The sequence below is a fragment of the Cherax quadricarinatus genome, chromosome 19 (assembly GCF_038502225.1).
Source record: "Cherax quadricarinatus isolate ZL_2023a chromosome 19, ASM3850222v1, whole genome shotgun sequence".
Taxonomy (NCBI): domain Eukaryota; kingdom Metazoa; phylum Arthropoda; class Malacostraca; order Decapoda; family Parastacidae; genus Cherax; species Cherax quadricarinatus.
Window position 1 is genome coordinate 46,394,806 of NC_091310.1, and position 13,160 is coordinate 46,407,965.

Genomic DNA, 13,160 nt, shown 5'->3' on the forward strand with positions numbered 1-13,160 from the left:
TCTGCAGTACCCCACTATCTACAGTACCCCGCTATCTACAGTACCCCGCTATCTACAGTACCCCGCTATCTACAGTACCCCGCTATCTGCAGTACCCCGCTATCTGCAGTACCCCACTATCTACAGTACCCCGCTATCTACAGTACCCCGCTATCTACAGTACCCCGCTATCTACAGTACCCCACTATCTACAGTACCCCGCTATCTGCAGTACCCCGCTATCTACAGTACCCCACTATCTACAGCACCCCGCTATCTGCAGTACCCAGCTATCTATAGCACCCCGCTATCTGCAGTACCCAGCTATCTACAGTACCCCGCTATCTACAATAAGTTACACTTACTGTAAGCTAGATAATCGTTTCCGCGCTCTCTACACCACTGTACAAATTTTAGGCTACTGTCTGGAAGATCATTCACATTGTGTTAACTAAGGTGATACCTGCTGCCGGTGTTGCCTTATGCCTTCAAACAGACGAATCTTCGATACATTTCCCACTGTTGTAATAACAAGAATTTGTTTTATTCCTTGTATTTTAAATTCTGAAAACGTTATATTTTACTTATTAAAACTAACGATGTTTCCAAGCAATTCCCTGAAGTCTAGTTGGTCAGACAGCAGGCTGCAGTTAGAGAACGGAGGATCGAACCTCCTGGACATCTTGTGTGCTGAATGGCCCTGGCAAGGGGTGGCACTGGTGACCCCACCACCTCGCAGGTGGGGGAGCTGAAAGACTGCCAGGGACGCACAGTGGTCTTGGCACCTCGTTTACAGTGGCTGCAGATATGACAGTCGGGTTTAGTGTTGACTTCCTCAGAGGCCCGACACTGACCGTAGCTCTCTCTCTCTCTCTCTCTCTCTCTCTCTCTCTCTCTCTCTCTCTCTCTCTCTCTCTCTCTCTCTCTCTCTCTCTCTCTCTCTCTCTCTCTCTCTCTCTCTCACACACACACATACATAGCGGCTCACAAACAGGCACTTCCCATCAATGAATATCATCCACAAACAGGTACTGGCCCTGGTCCACACACAGGTACTGGTTCTGGTTCACACACAGGTACTGGCCCTGGTCCACACCGGTACTGACGCTGGTCCACACTCAGGTACTGGCTATGGTCCACACACACACACAGGTACTGACGCTGGTCCACACTCAGGTACTGGCTATGGTCCACACACACACAGGTACTGACGCTGGTCCACACTCAGGTACTGGCTATGGTCCACACACACACAGGTACTGACGCTGGTCCACACTCAGGTACTGGCTATGGTCCACACACACACAGGTACTGACGCTGGTCCACACTCAGGTACTGGCTATGGTCCACACACACACAGGTACTGACGCTGGTCCACACTCAGGTACTGGCTATGGTCCACACACACACAGGTACTGACGCTGGTCCACACTCAGGTACTGGCTATGGTCCACACACACACAGGTACTGGCTCATTAAACTATTGAACACATCGACTTCGGGTTGAGGGACTGATTACCTTAAATTCCTTCTCATCTTCCACCGTTCTTATTTGTACTGGACTAAAGAAGCCACTTGCTGGCGAAACGTTTACGCAATAAAGATTCCCAAATGTTGCACCGGTGTCTCATTATTCAATAATGCAGCAGATAACAATGCAAATAAGCATTGTAATGTAGAAAACGAATTCAATGAAAGAGATTTGTTGGGAAATAGTGAACGCATTCATCATTTTACTGTATCTTCAATAGATGGATCATGTTTGTGAGGGAAAAACCTGTAAATTCAGTATTAAGGTATTTCAGATTCACAAGAGACTGACTGCAACAGCGAGTCGCAGGCTGTCCTGCCATCTATCGGGCCGCTGTAAAGACGCAGATTGCTCCGGGTCTGAAGTGATTGTTTCTAGTCCTGGTAGTATTAGCCTCACCTGGTTTAGTATGGAGTCGGAGGGAATCACTTCACTTCCGCTCTTCTGATTAGGTAAAGTGATCTACCACGAACGTTGTTGGAGGTTTTGGGTTCAATGTGGTTACCAGTAACGACGTTGTAATCAAATTATCACCCTCGTTTTTCTTTAAAGTTATACTTGGTTAACTATCTAGTAACCGGTGTTTTTATTGCCAGTTCTTATTGCCGGAGTGATCAGTCTGCATCAGACGCTTATCTTTGAGTATAATAATAATAATAATTGGCTATACTGAGTGGGAAATGGACGTTATGTCCTCTCTTCGTAAACTCTGAAGTGTACTACTGCTACCCAGCATAGCCTGGGGATGCTTGTTAGCATCGTAAGACATGTAGAAGATCGCGAACATCTTAGTCAACCAAAGGACGTCTGCCATCTTGTCTTCAGTTCTGGAAGAAGCAATCCTCTATATATTCAATTTTTCTGCCATGTAACATAGCTTAAACCTCATACGTATTATTTTATAATATGTGTTAGATAGAAGCGAATGGAGACAAATGGTTTTTAGGACTTGATGTACTGTTGGAGTGTGAGCAAGGTAATATTTATGAAGGGATTCAGGGAAATCGGCAGGCCAGACTTGACTTCTGGAGATGGAAAGTACAGTGTCTGCACTCTGAAGGAGTGTTAATGTTGCAGTTTTATAATTGTAGTGTAAGCGCACCTCTGGCAAGACAGTGATGGAGTAAATGATGATGGAAGTTTTTCTTTTTCGGCCACCCTGCCTTGGTGGGAAACGGCCGATGTGTAAATACAAAAAAAAAAAATACTTTCTGAGATGTATTATTATTCAACCTTGTCATGCTCATTTATAGTTTTCCAGTCTTTTGATGGTAAGAAGTGTCTAACCGGAAAAGTAGAGATGATGATAGCCAGGATTCGTTGATGTTTACTCGTATACGTGGCAGCTTGACGTGGCGGCTTCGAGAGAGAGAAGGACGCTGTTACATGTATCTTTAGAATGTAGCTAAATATAGGACCATAGAACATAGAATGCATGGCACTAAAATTCATGAACGTTAAAGTTTGTTGTAACAGAAGTTCGGAGGATTTTAGAAAAAATATCCAGGATTTCCTGCAATTAGATGAATTTTGCTGCAGCCAAGGATGGAGTTGGTCTTGCCAGTGGCTGGCTCTTGTAATTATACAGCGGCTGATTTAGGTACCCAGGAACAAAGTTTGATTCACAGTAAACACTTAAGTTTTGATGTGATAAGATGGCAAATAATGTTAGTCGCTGCCGTCGACAATGCCTTGGTTGTCGCACCAAAACAAAGTGAGTACTATGTATAGTGTTTTCAAAATTATATATATATATATTATGAAAGTACAGTAGTACCAACACTCTTACATGGGTGTGAAGCTTGAGTTGTAAATGCTGCAGCGAGGAGGCGGTTGGAGGCAGTGGAGATGTCCTGTCTAAGGGCATTGTGTGGTGTAAATATTACGCAGAAAATTCGGAGTGTGGAAATTAGGAGAAGGTGTGGAGTTAAAAGTATTAGAGGGCTGAAGAGGGGTTGTTGAGGTGGTTTGGTCATTTAGAGAGAATGAATCAAAGTAGAATGACATGGAGAGCGTATAAATATGTAGGGGAAGGAAGGCTGGGTAGGGGTCGTCCTCGAAAAGGATGGAAGAAAGGGGTAAAGGAGATTTTGTGGGCGAGGGGCTTGGACTTCCAGCAAACCAGGTAAGCGTGCGTGAGCGTGTTCGATAGGAGTGAATGGAGACGAATGGTATTTGGGACCTGACGAGCTGTTGGAGTGTGAGCAGGGTATTATTTAGTGAAGGGATTCAGGGAAACTGGTTATTTTTATATAGCCGGACTTGAGTCCTGGAAATGGGAATTACAATGCCTGCACTCTGAAGGAGGGGTTCGGGATAGTGGCAGTTTGGAGGGATATGTTGTGTATCTTTATACGTATATACTTCTAAACTGTTGTATTCTGAGCACCTCTGCAAAAACAGTGATTATGTGTGAATGAGGTAAAAGTGTTGAATGATGAAAGTATTTTCTTTTTGGGGATTTTCTTTCTTTTTGGGTCACCCTGCCTCGGTGGGGGACTGCTGACTTGCTTTATATATATATATATATATATATATATATATATATATATATATATATATATATATATATATATATATATATATATATATATATATTATATATATATATATATATATATATATATATTATATATATATATATATATATATATATATATTATATATATTATATATATATATATTATATATATTATATATATATATATTATATATATATATATTATATATATTATATATATATATATTATATATATTTATATATATATATATTATATATATTTATATATATATATATATATATATATATATATATATATATATATATATATATATATATATATATATATATATATATATATATATAAAATAGGTAAAACATGCGATTTTGGCTTAAATAGCAACGCTCTTCTTACCGAATAAGGCAAACGAAAATTTGTGTAATGCAATAATTTCGCAAAAATCATTCTGAACCTAACGATAAAAAATATATTCCATTGTTTATTAAATTATTGTAAACGTATCTAAAATATATTTAGTTGGATTAGGCTAAATTAAATTGCGATTTTTATAATAAGGTTAAGTAAGTTTTCTAAGGTTCTTTTTGGTACCCAATTATTAATTTTTACATTAACATAAATGAAAAAAAATGTATTTTTAAATTAAACATAGAGAAAATTTTAGGGCTTAATTTTAATTGAGTTCTTGCTAATTGACCAGTTTTACCTATTCGGCACGACGTTATATATATATATATATATATATATATATATATATATATATATATATTATATATAATATATATTATATATAATATATATTATATATAATATATATTATAATATATATATAGTGTAATCAGTAACAACACTGTGCTAGCCAAGGATTCGAACCCATGTTGTACTGGCCTGCCTCATGTTAAGCGAGAACCACATGACGCTTTAAACCACAGGACCACCCAACCCTACAAGAATGGCGCAGCCAGCACACAGCTAGCTGTTGGGCCGCCATCCGAGGGCATACGGAGGTGTGGGAGCTTCTAAGCAAATTTCATTCTCATCCCTGTTTGGTGTACTAGCCTCACGAGGCGTCATGTGGTTCTCGCTTACCATGACGCAGGGCAGTACAACATGGGTTCGAATCCTTGGCTAGTGCAATGCTGCTATTGATCAATACCACTCGTTCGTGGTTACAATATATATATATATATATATATATATATATATATATATATATATATATATATATATATATATATATATATATATATATATATATATATATATATATATATATATAATATGCATATTTTCAATTTAAAATATTCAGTGTCATATGTAAGCAAACTCTTCCGTTGTCATCAATACCTAGGTCAAGACACTATGACTTGAACAATGACAGGTAGATTTCACTCTCATCATGGTGCTCTATGTTAATGGAAAAATATTTAAAAATATTAATGTAAATCACCCTGGAAAGATGAATCCTGGGGCCGGCAGCAAGCGAACATGTGAGCCTCGGCAAACTTAAACTAAATCCTAACCATGTCTAAGATATTGCTAACAATTGCTATCCTCTAAAAAATATTACATTAGAGATTGTAGGGGTAAAGTGCCAAAGGCAACATTGTATTAGGGATGGGGGGAGGAGGTAAGAAGGTTTATTTTGTAGCACACCGGTCAATTTTGATATACTGATGGTCACAGTGGGGGGCTCATGCTAACCTCCCTGTTGCTGTATAGAAATTCAGTAAGTAGGATGACTCTTCTAAGAGCCAGTTGGCCGAGTGTTGGTTAAAACACGGATCTGTGAGTTTTAGGCCCTGCTTGCCACGAGTTTGATCCCCACCCGTTCAGAGATTTGGTATCAAAGACTTTCCTCTGTACACTTGTGAAAGACTGGAATGTGTTGTTTAACCACGTGACAGTAATACAGTGTAGGAATACAGTGCCGCCACGTAAATAACACCACCTAGTACAGGTTATGGCCTTTCCGAAGACGTTTCGCTCACCAGGGACTTTACTTTTCGTCCCTCGCGGACAATACTTCACAAATAAAATACCTTATTACATGTTATAGCCAGGAATCAAAGACTCGCCTTCAGAAACTTGCTTTCAGAGCCAGACTCCTTCCCCCATCCCCCAAGTGGGAACTCTAGCTTCAGGGCCCCCCGGTGACGACCCCAGCTTCAGGGGCCCGCGTGGAAACCCCTGGTTTTACATCTGCTTCCTCCCTGTCGCCAGATTTCGCATCCGGTGAGGCAGATGGCGGCCGGATGGGTGTAGATGGTGGTAGTACTATAGTGGTGGTGGATGATGGTAATGGTAGTGGTTGTGGGGGGGTAGTGGTTGTGAATAAAATGGTGGTGGTGGAAGATGGTGTCCCTTACCACCCACGTGTCCCACCACGTGTTCTTCACCCACGTGTTTCGCTCGCCACGTGTTCCTCACCACCCACGTGTCTCACCACGTGTTCCTCACCACCCACGTGTCTCACCACGTGTTCCTCACCACCCACGTGTCTCACCACGTGTTCCTCACACCTGTGTATCAACAAAGGTCACATTGCAGTCTTGTCACACGTGTTGGTATAAAGGTCATCACAAGCCTGGGTTACTGCATGACTTCCGTCGTGTATTGCTCAACTTCTGGCCCACCCACCTCGCTGCTCAGTGGCAGTCAGCTCGGCTCACAACCGAAGAATCCGGGTTCAATCCCGGGTTCTTCAGTATTGGGATTAATAATCCGAATAGGCTTCCATTTGCGGAGTTGTCTTTGTGTGGGTTGAGCTCAGCTCCTGGTCTCCCCTTTATTCACAATAGCTGAGTTCTGAATCCTAGTTCTTTTGGGGCTCTTCCAGCCACGGAGTTTGCCTCCAGGTAGACTCCACCCTTCACCCTCCAGGTAGACACCACTCTCCAGGTAGACTCCAACAGCACCTCATCCAGCGCGTTCCACTTCTTTCCAACGTTTACACTGAAGATGTAGTTCCTGAAGATCATTAACTTTATGGTTAGCGATCAATCTATTCACACTTCGTTCTTTCATTCCACGGTCTCTCTCTCTCTCTGTCCACTATTCCTATCTCCGAGTATCTGTCAGATTCAGTGTTTGTCTTCCCTGATGTTTTGTTCTAGCAGTAAACGTGATGTTCGATCCCTTCAGTCTTGTTCGTCGTTCATTTTCCTCGGCTCAGAAACTATCCTGGCTGTCACTTTTGACCTTTCTCAAATGTCTGACTGTGTTGCCTCCCACATTTGATTACTCCATGATTGTCAGAGTTTGTACCTATTTACGAGTGATGGGGTCTAGCCCAAGCTTCTATTCCTGAGCCCTATTTCCTATTCGCGTGTCCCTGCTGCTGGTCTTAGAACCCTTGTATCTCCAAAAGAAGTCCTGGTATTCAAGCTTGTTTACCCCTGATATTGTGCGCCATCGTTGAGATGTTTAACGATGTTCAACTAAAGGTCTTGTGCTTTCAGCGCTGTCACAAGTTGAGTCAGTTCTCCTCTTCCCAGTTTTTGCTCTGGTCTCCTGTCCACGAGGCTTCATTACCCACAACTTCGTTTCTGTCGTTGAACCTCAGTGCTCACTTGATCATTTGTCATTCAAAGCTTTTTTTTTCATTTACTTCATCGTGTGTCATCCCAGTACAGTACTAATTAAGGAAGAAAAACTTTCGAGTGTTCCTCACATCATTTTCCTCACTCTTGCAACATTGGGCTTCATGTTGATGGTGCTACGAAAGTGATTTTATTTCTATTCTTATATTCTGTTATCCTCAACCAGCGAGGTTGTTTAAGTGCTTCACTTTCTTCATAATTACTTCTTTTTTAACTTTTGGAACCATTTTGTATGTCTCTGGAATTTTTCAATCATATCCACGTAAGTTTTTTTAGGCTGTGCTGCAGATTGTGAAATTAACCAATGGTTGTCAATATTTTCTTTAAAGTTCGAAATAACTAATGTTTTCTATGTTTGCCAGTGTTAAATATGCTTCTTCCAGGTTCATTTATGTGAGCATCCCGTGACAATCTGTTTTTAATTACTCCCAGATCCTCCCTCTGCCTGAACCTTTCAATATCTGACCACACAATCTCTAACCTTCATGGCGTCTGTTACCTCTTTCCCCCATTTCCATTACCATGGTTGAATTCCATCAACCATCTGTCGTTCCATTTACTCATTTTATCCAGGTCTTCATGTTAGGTATCGCAACTATTTTCATTACTTATTTTGCATAAGTTGTGCATAATTTGTCAGGTTGTTTATGTATCATTGGAGCAAGTGCTGGCCCTTGTGGCACCCCGCTGGTCACATTTTCCCATGAGATTTATTCGCTATTGTGTGTGTGTGGGGGGAAGGGGAGAGTATTGGTGGGTGATATACAGACATCTCTGGCAGCATACTGGGAAAACCTTCATCAAGGTGTCCACTTAAAAATAAACAGCGAGCACACTGTATTGACCTTGTTAAACATATTTGATTTACATTACAGGTTTATACAAAATAATCAGATTTATTTCTGTTGGTGTACGATTTGAGAAATATATCCCCCCTGTTGCATAACCCCAGTCCCCTGTATTTCAAGGTGCACTAATGGAATAGTGCAGAGTGCGGCATAATTTTAATATTCACTGCAGATTTGAAGCGAATCAGAAGACTTCCGCAAATCATCTAGAAACTATCCATTTTTTCAGTTAAAAAATGACACACTAGGACATACACAACCCAAATCTAATTCAAGCTTTTGTTTAGAAACACCAACTTTGAAGCTTAACTGAAGAGGCACATTAAGCTTAATTGTGCTTGCAAGTTGTATGATCAAATTACCAGAGTTGAAACTCAGCCTATTGAACTGCTAAAAGAAAAAAAAATAAACAAAGAATTAGTGTTTCAGTGCTGCAAGTTAGGCTTAAAATAATAAAAGAAAGTCATTAGTCAGTGTTGCACAGCATTACATTCTGTAGGTCAGCTGCAGTGTGCTGAAAACTTAAATTCCAGTAGTTCGTGCTGTCAGTTTGGCTTCATTTAGGATTGCATCCAACTGTTCACGAACCCGTGAGTGTTTTCTCTCAAGATAAAGCGTAGCTACATTGTGAGGATTACTCCACTGGGACCTTGAGATCTGGGGCCAGATGGTTGACTCTCCTGGTCTCCCCTCTATCTGATCCTGGTAATTCCCCCAGTTAATCATTATAACCTGGTTTTAATGTATACCCTTAGTTTTAATACATAGTGTTAATACATTTGTTATGTTCAGTGTTTATCACAGTTTTAGCGTAAATCCTATCAAAAGTTGCTTATTTAAGGTATTCTGCTATTGTCTGCGTTTACCTTTGTAATGGCGGATATGTAGGCTTGTAAGCTGGCAATAACAGCCTTGTGTACCAGGCAATCAAGAGGAAGGTCTGGCCCGGGCATGGCCGCGAGAGTAGGAAAACTCTCGAGATCGATCACAGGTAAATAGGTAAAATATGAATTATTACAATAGCTTACTAAATAACGTAAGGACAAAAAAGGAGCACTGCGGCAGGCCTACTGGCCCATGCTAGGCAGGTATGTCAGTCAGAATATAACATACAATTGGATATGAACCTTGGAGGTTCGTTCAGTAATCTAGGGCCTTGTTTTTTCCCCAGCATCCACGGATGCCAATTTGTCTAATCAGTTCCATTTCCAGTATATTGAAGGAACAAGAAACTCGTGTTTTACCCTCTTTGCGTTCTTTCTCAGGTGGTCGGGAAGGAAGCAGCAGCACAAAAGAGGAACAAGAAAAATCGAGGAGACTGGAGACAGCATAGCAACACATCCCCTTCAACTGGAGGGGATCAATGATGTGTACAGGAAGGTGCTGGTTCTCTCTCTCCCGAGGTTACCACCAAGAGAACGCAGGTGACCACTAAGGGAACGTACGTTAGGCGTCCCACAAAGATACAAGTTTCCAACAAAGAAGGTACAAGTGACCAAGAGGACGCATGTGTCCCACCAAGAGGACGCACGACGTCCCACTAAGAGGACTCAGGTGTTCTTAATGGTTTCTCCGCTCTAGTAAACACAACTTCTGCCTCGCCCCCTACAGCAGCCACCACCCACCGTCCTCAAGTAACCGCCCAGTCTCAGGGACGACCTTTGTACCTAGTATTGACTGCGGGGGTCGTCACCCCATCCCGGTCCCACACTAGGTCTCTTGGTTAATGGTCTGATCATTCATACTGTTGGTGCTGGCAGCGTGCAGGCCAAAGTACGCATTACAGAAGCGGAGACAACGTAAAAAAATTATAAGAATCAGTTAAGATTGTACAAGCAAAATTTTGAAGGCGTTAAGACAAAAAAAAAAATACGAAGGTGGAAGAGAAGAACTTGAAAAAAAAATAAGAGGAAAATAAGATAATGCCGGGGAGAAAGAGTGAGACGGAAACAGGAGAGAACTTCAAGCAACAGAGGAAAATAAGCACGATGGTGGCCCTGTCTCAAACCAAGCTTCTTTGTTGACAGCCTGATCGACCAGACTGTTGACGCCAGCCACGCGCAGTCCAACGCGTGCATCACAGCTGTTGAAAACGTTGCAATCATTATCAGTATATTACGGTAATGTGATAGTCACGCCGAGAAATGTAGATTACCACCTGTCTGTTGGCCCCCCCTCGATTTCGGGGGGTCACTGCCCCCTTCGGCCCGGTCCTTGGCGAGGCCTGGCTTCTGACCTGATTAGTAAGACTATTTTTACTAGCAGCACACAGTCCACCGTATTAATAAACCACAGAACCGGTGGGGATCAAACCCAACCCATTCCATGGTTTGTTTACATTAGTTTTATTATGATTTCGTGAGGTAACGTATTCATCACAGCCAGGTTGATCAGGAACTGTCTTGAGGAACTCCTTAACTTCCCTCTTGCAGACTGGGGTCTGGTAATTCACGAGACTGTTAAGTGTAAGATAAAATCCTGTTGTACAGCAAAGCTTCCCCTTCTCCAGATCATGATAATCCTACGTCACAGTCAAGCACAGGATGATTGTCCTTGAAACAGTAATTGTCCCATTAACCAGATGGTTCTTGCTGCCTAGCCAGAACCGTCCGTTGTGAACGAGCCGCAATAAAAAGGGAGTCTCGAAACCCTTTATTTTTAGAGAACACCAGCAAAATTAATAAGTTACGTGCGTAAGTCGGTGTCTACATCAGGCGACTTGAATACCGGAGACAGTGGAGGAAGTAGAGAGGTAATTTAAGGTGCTCAGTCCAATGTTTATCAGTCAGCTTATTGGTATTATAAACTGCTAATATAATAACACTCAGACGGCATACAATAACAAGGCAACCATAAGAAGGGAATGAAACACATTAAGGGATACCATATGTTGCGCCTCAGACACTCCAGAAAAAAACAAACCCTAAATCAGAGGGTAATTTACGGTGACCTTGTGAACCTCACTCGACGGCAGCCCAGGGACCCACCCTCTCAGGGGTTTAGGGACTCTCCTTGTGAAAGGCTCAGGGACCGCTCTGAAGGGGTCCAGGGACCCACCGTCGAGAGGCTTAGGGACCCTTCCTGTGAGTGACCCTCGGACCTGCCCGACGAGGTGACTGGGGTCCCGCCCTTGTTTGTGACCTGATAGTCTCCCGAAATCACCTCCATTATCTGCCCAAAGCCCAACATGGCGATAAGATGATGCGGTCAAGATAAGAGACAGAGTTTGATAAATGAATAGCGGGAAGTGTGACGTACAGCGTGAGGGTATGTTAATTATACCCCTCCATGACTCCCTCCACCCCCCTGCCACCCAGGACGCCTGCCCCAACACCCCAGGACGCCTGCTCCTACACTCTACCTGGAGGGTATTCCGGGGATCAACGCCCCCACGGCCCGGTCCACGACCAGGCCTCCCGGTGGATCAGGGCCTGATCAATTAGGCTATTATTGCTGGCCGCACATAGAACTACATACGAACCACAGCCCGGCTAATCCGGCACCGACTTTAAGTATCTGTCCAGCTCCCTCTTGAAGGCAGCTAGGGGCCTATTGGTAATTCCCCTTAAGCATGGTGGGAGGCTGTTGAACAGTCTTGGGCCCCGGACACTTATGGTGTTTTAGTGTACCAATGGCGCCCCTACTTTTCATTGGGGGTATTTTGCATCGCCTGCCAAGTCTTTGATTTTCGTAGGGAGTGGACACCTGCCTCTACACCCCTGGTCACCTGCCCCAACACCCCTGGACACCCCTAAACCCCTGGACACCTGCCCCTTCACATGCATGGACGCATGCTTCTAGTGGACGCCTGCCCCTACTCTAGTGGACGCCTGCCTTGGCACTTCTGTCCCTGAACGCCCGTCCCTACATCTCTCCATAGCATCCTCTACTCTGGTGAACATAGTACCGATGTTTAGATGTGGATGAGAGAGCGGGAGAGTATTACGTAGTAAATGACGGCAACAAACGTAAAAAAAAAGTGATATTCTTCCTTGAGAGATTACCAAAAGTTGGATAAGTGTTGACATGGGACTAGATGGCGCAAAGAGGCAGCACGGGGGGGTATCAGAAACACTCGTGCAGAATGTAACAAGTGGCAGAGAAACGTGTAACGTGACACAGGTGTGCCTGGAGTGCCACTTGGGTACTCAGCCCACTCGTATCTTGGACAATAGAAAGCAGAAATGTGCAGATTCTATAGTCGGTGTCCATAGGCATGGAACGTCTGGAGAAACCAATGGGAGGTGCAAATTTGATCATCGAAAAAGAAAAAATACCGTGATTTCCTACCATTCTACTCTTTTGTATCATTCTACTCCCTTGTATCATTCTACTCCCTTGTATCATTCTACTCCCTTGTATCATTCTACTCCCTTGTATCATTCTACTCCCTTGTATCATTCTATTCCCTTGTATCATTCTACTCCCTTGTATCATTCTACTCCCTTGTATCATTCTACTCCCTTGTATTATTCTACTCCCTTGTATCATTCTACCCCCTTGTATCATTTTACCCCCTTGTATCATTCTACTCCCTTGTATCATTCTACTCCCTTGTATCATTCTACTCCCTAGTATCATTCTACTCCCTAGTATCATTCTACTCCCTAGTATCATTCTACTCCCTTGTATCATTCTACTCCCTAGTATCATTCTACTCCCTTGTATTACTCTACTCCCT

At 42.7% G+C, this 13,160-nt stretch overlaps 1 long non-coding RNA gene across 1 annotated transcript; it reads left to right on the forward strand.

Annotated features, from left to right (window-relative positions):
• The first annotated feature begins 1,909 nt into the window (after positions 1-1,909).
• On the forward strand, positions 1,910-10,415 carry LOC138852965 (uncharacterized). Its single transcript, XR_011392217.1, has 2 exons — positions 1,910-1,962; positions 9,745-10,415. It is a non-coding gene; the product is annotated as an uncharacterized lncRNA (long non-coding RNA).
• Positions 10,416-13,160: the final 2,745 nt, after the last annotated feature.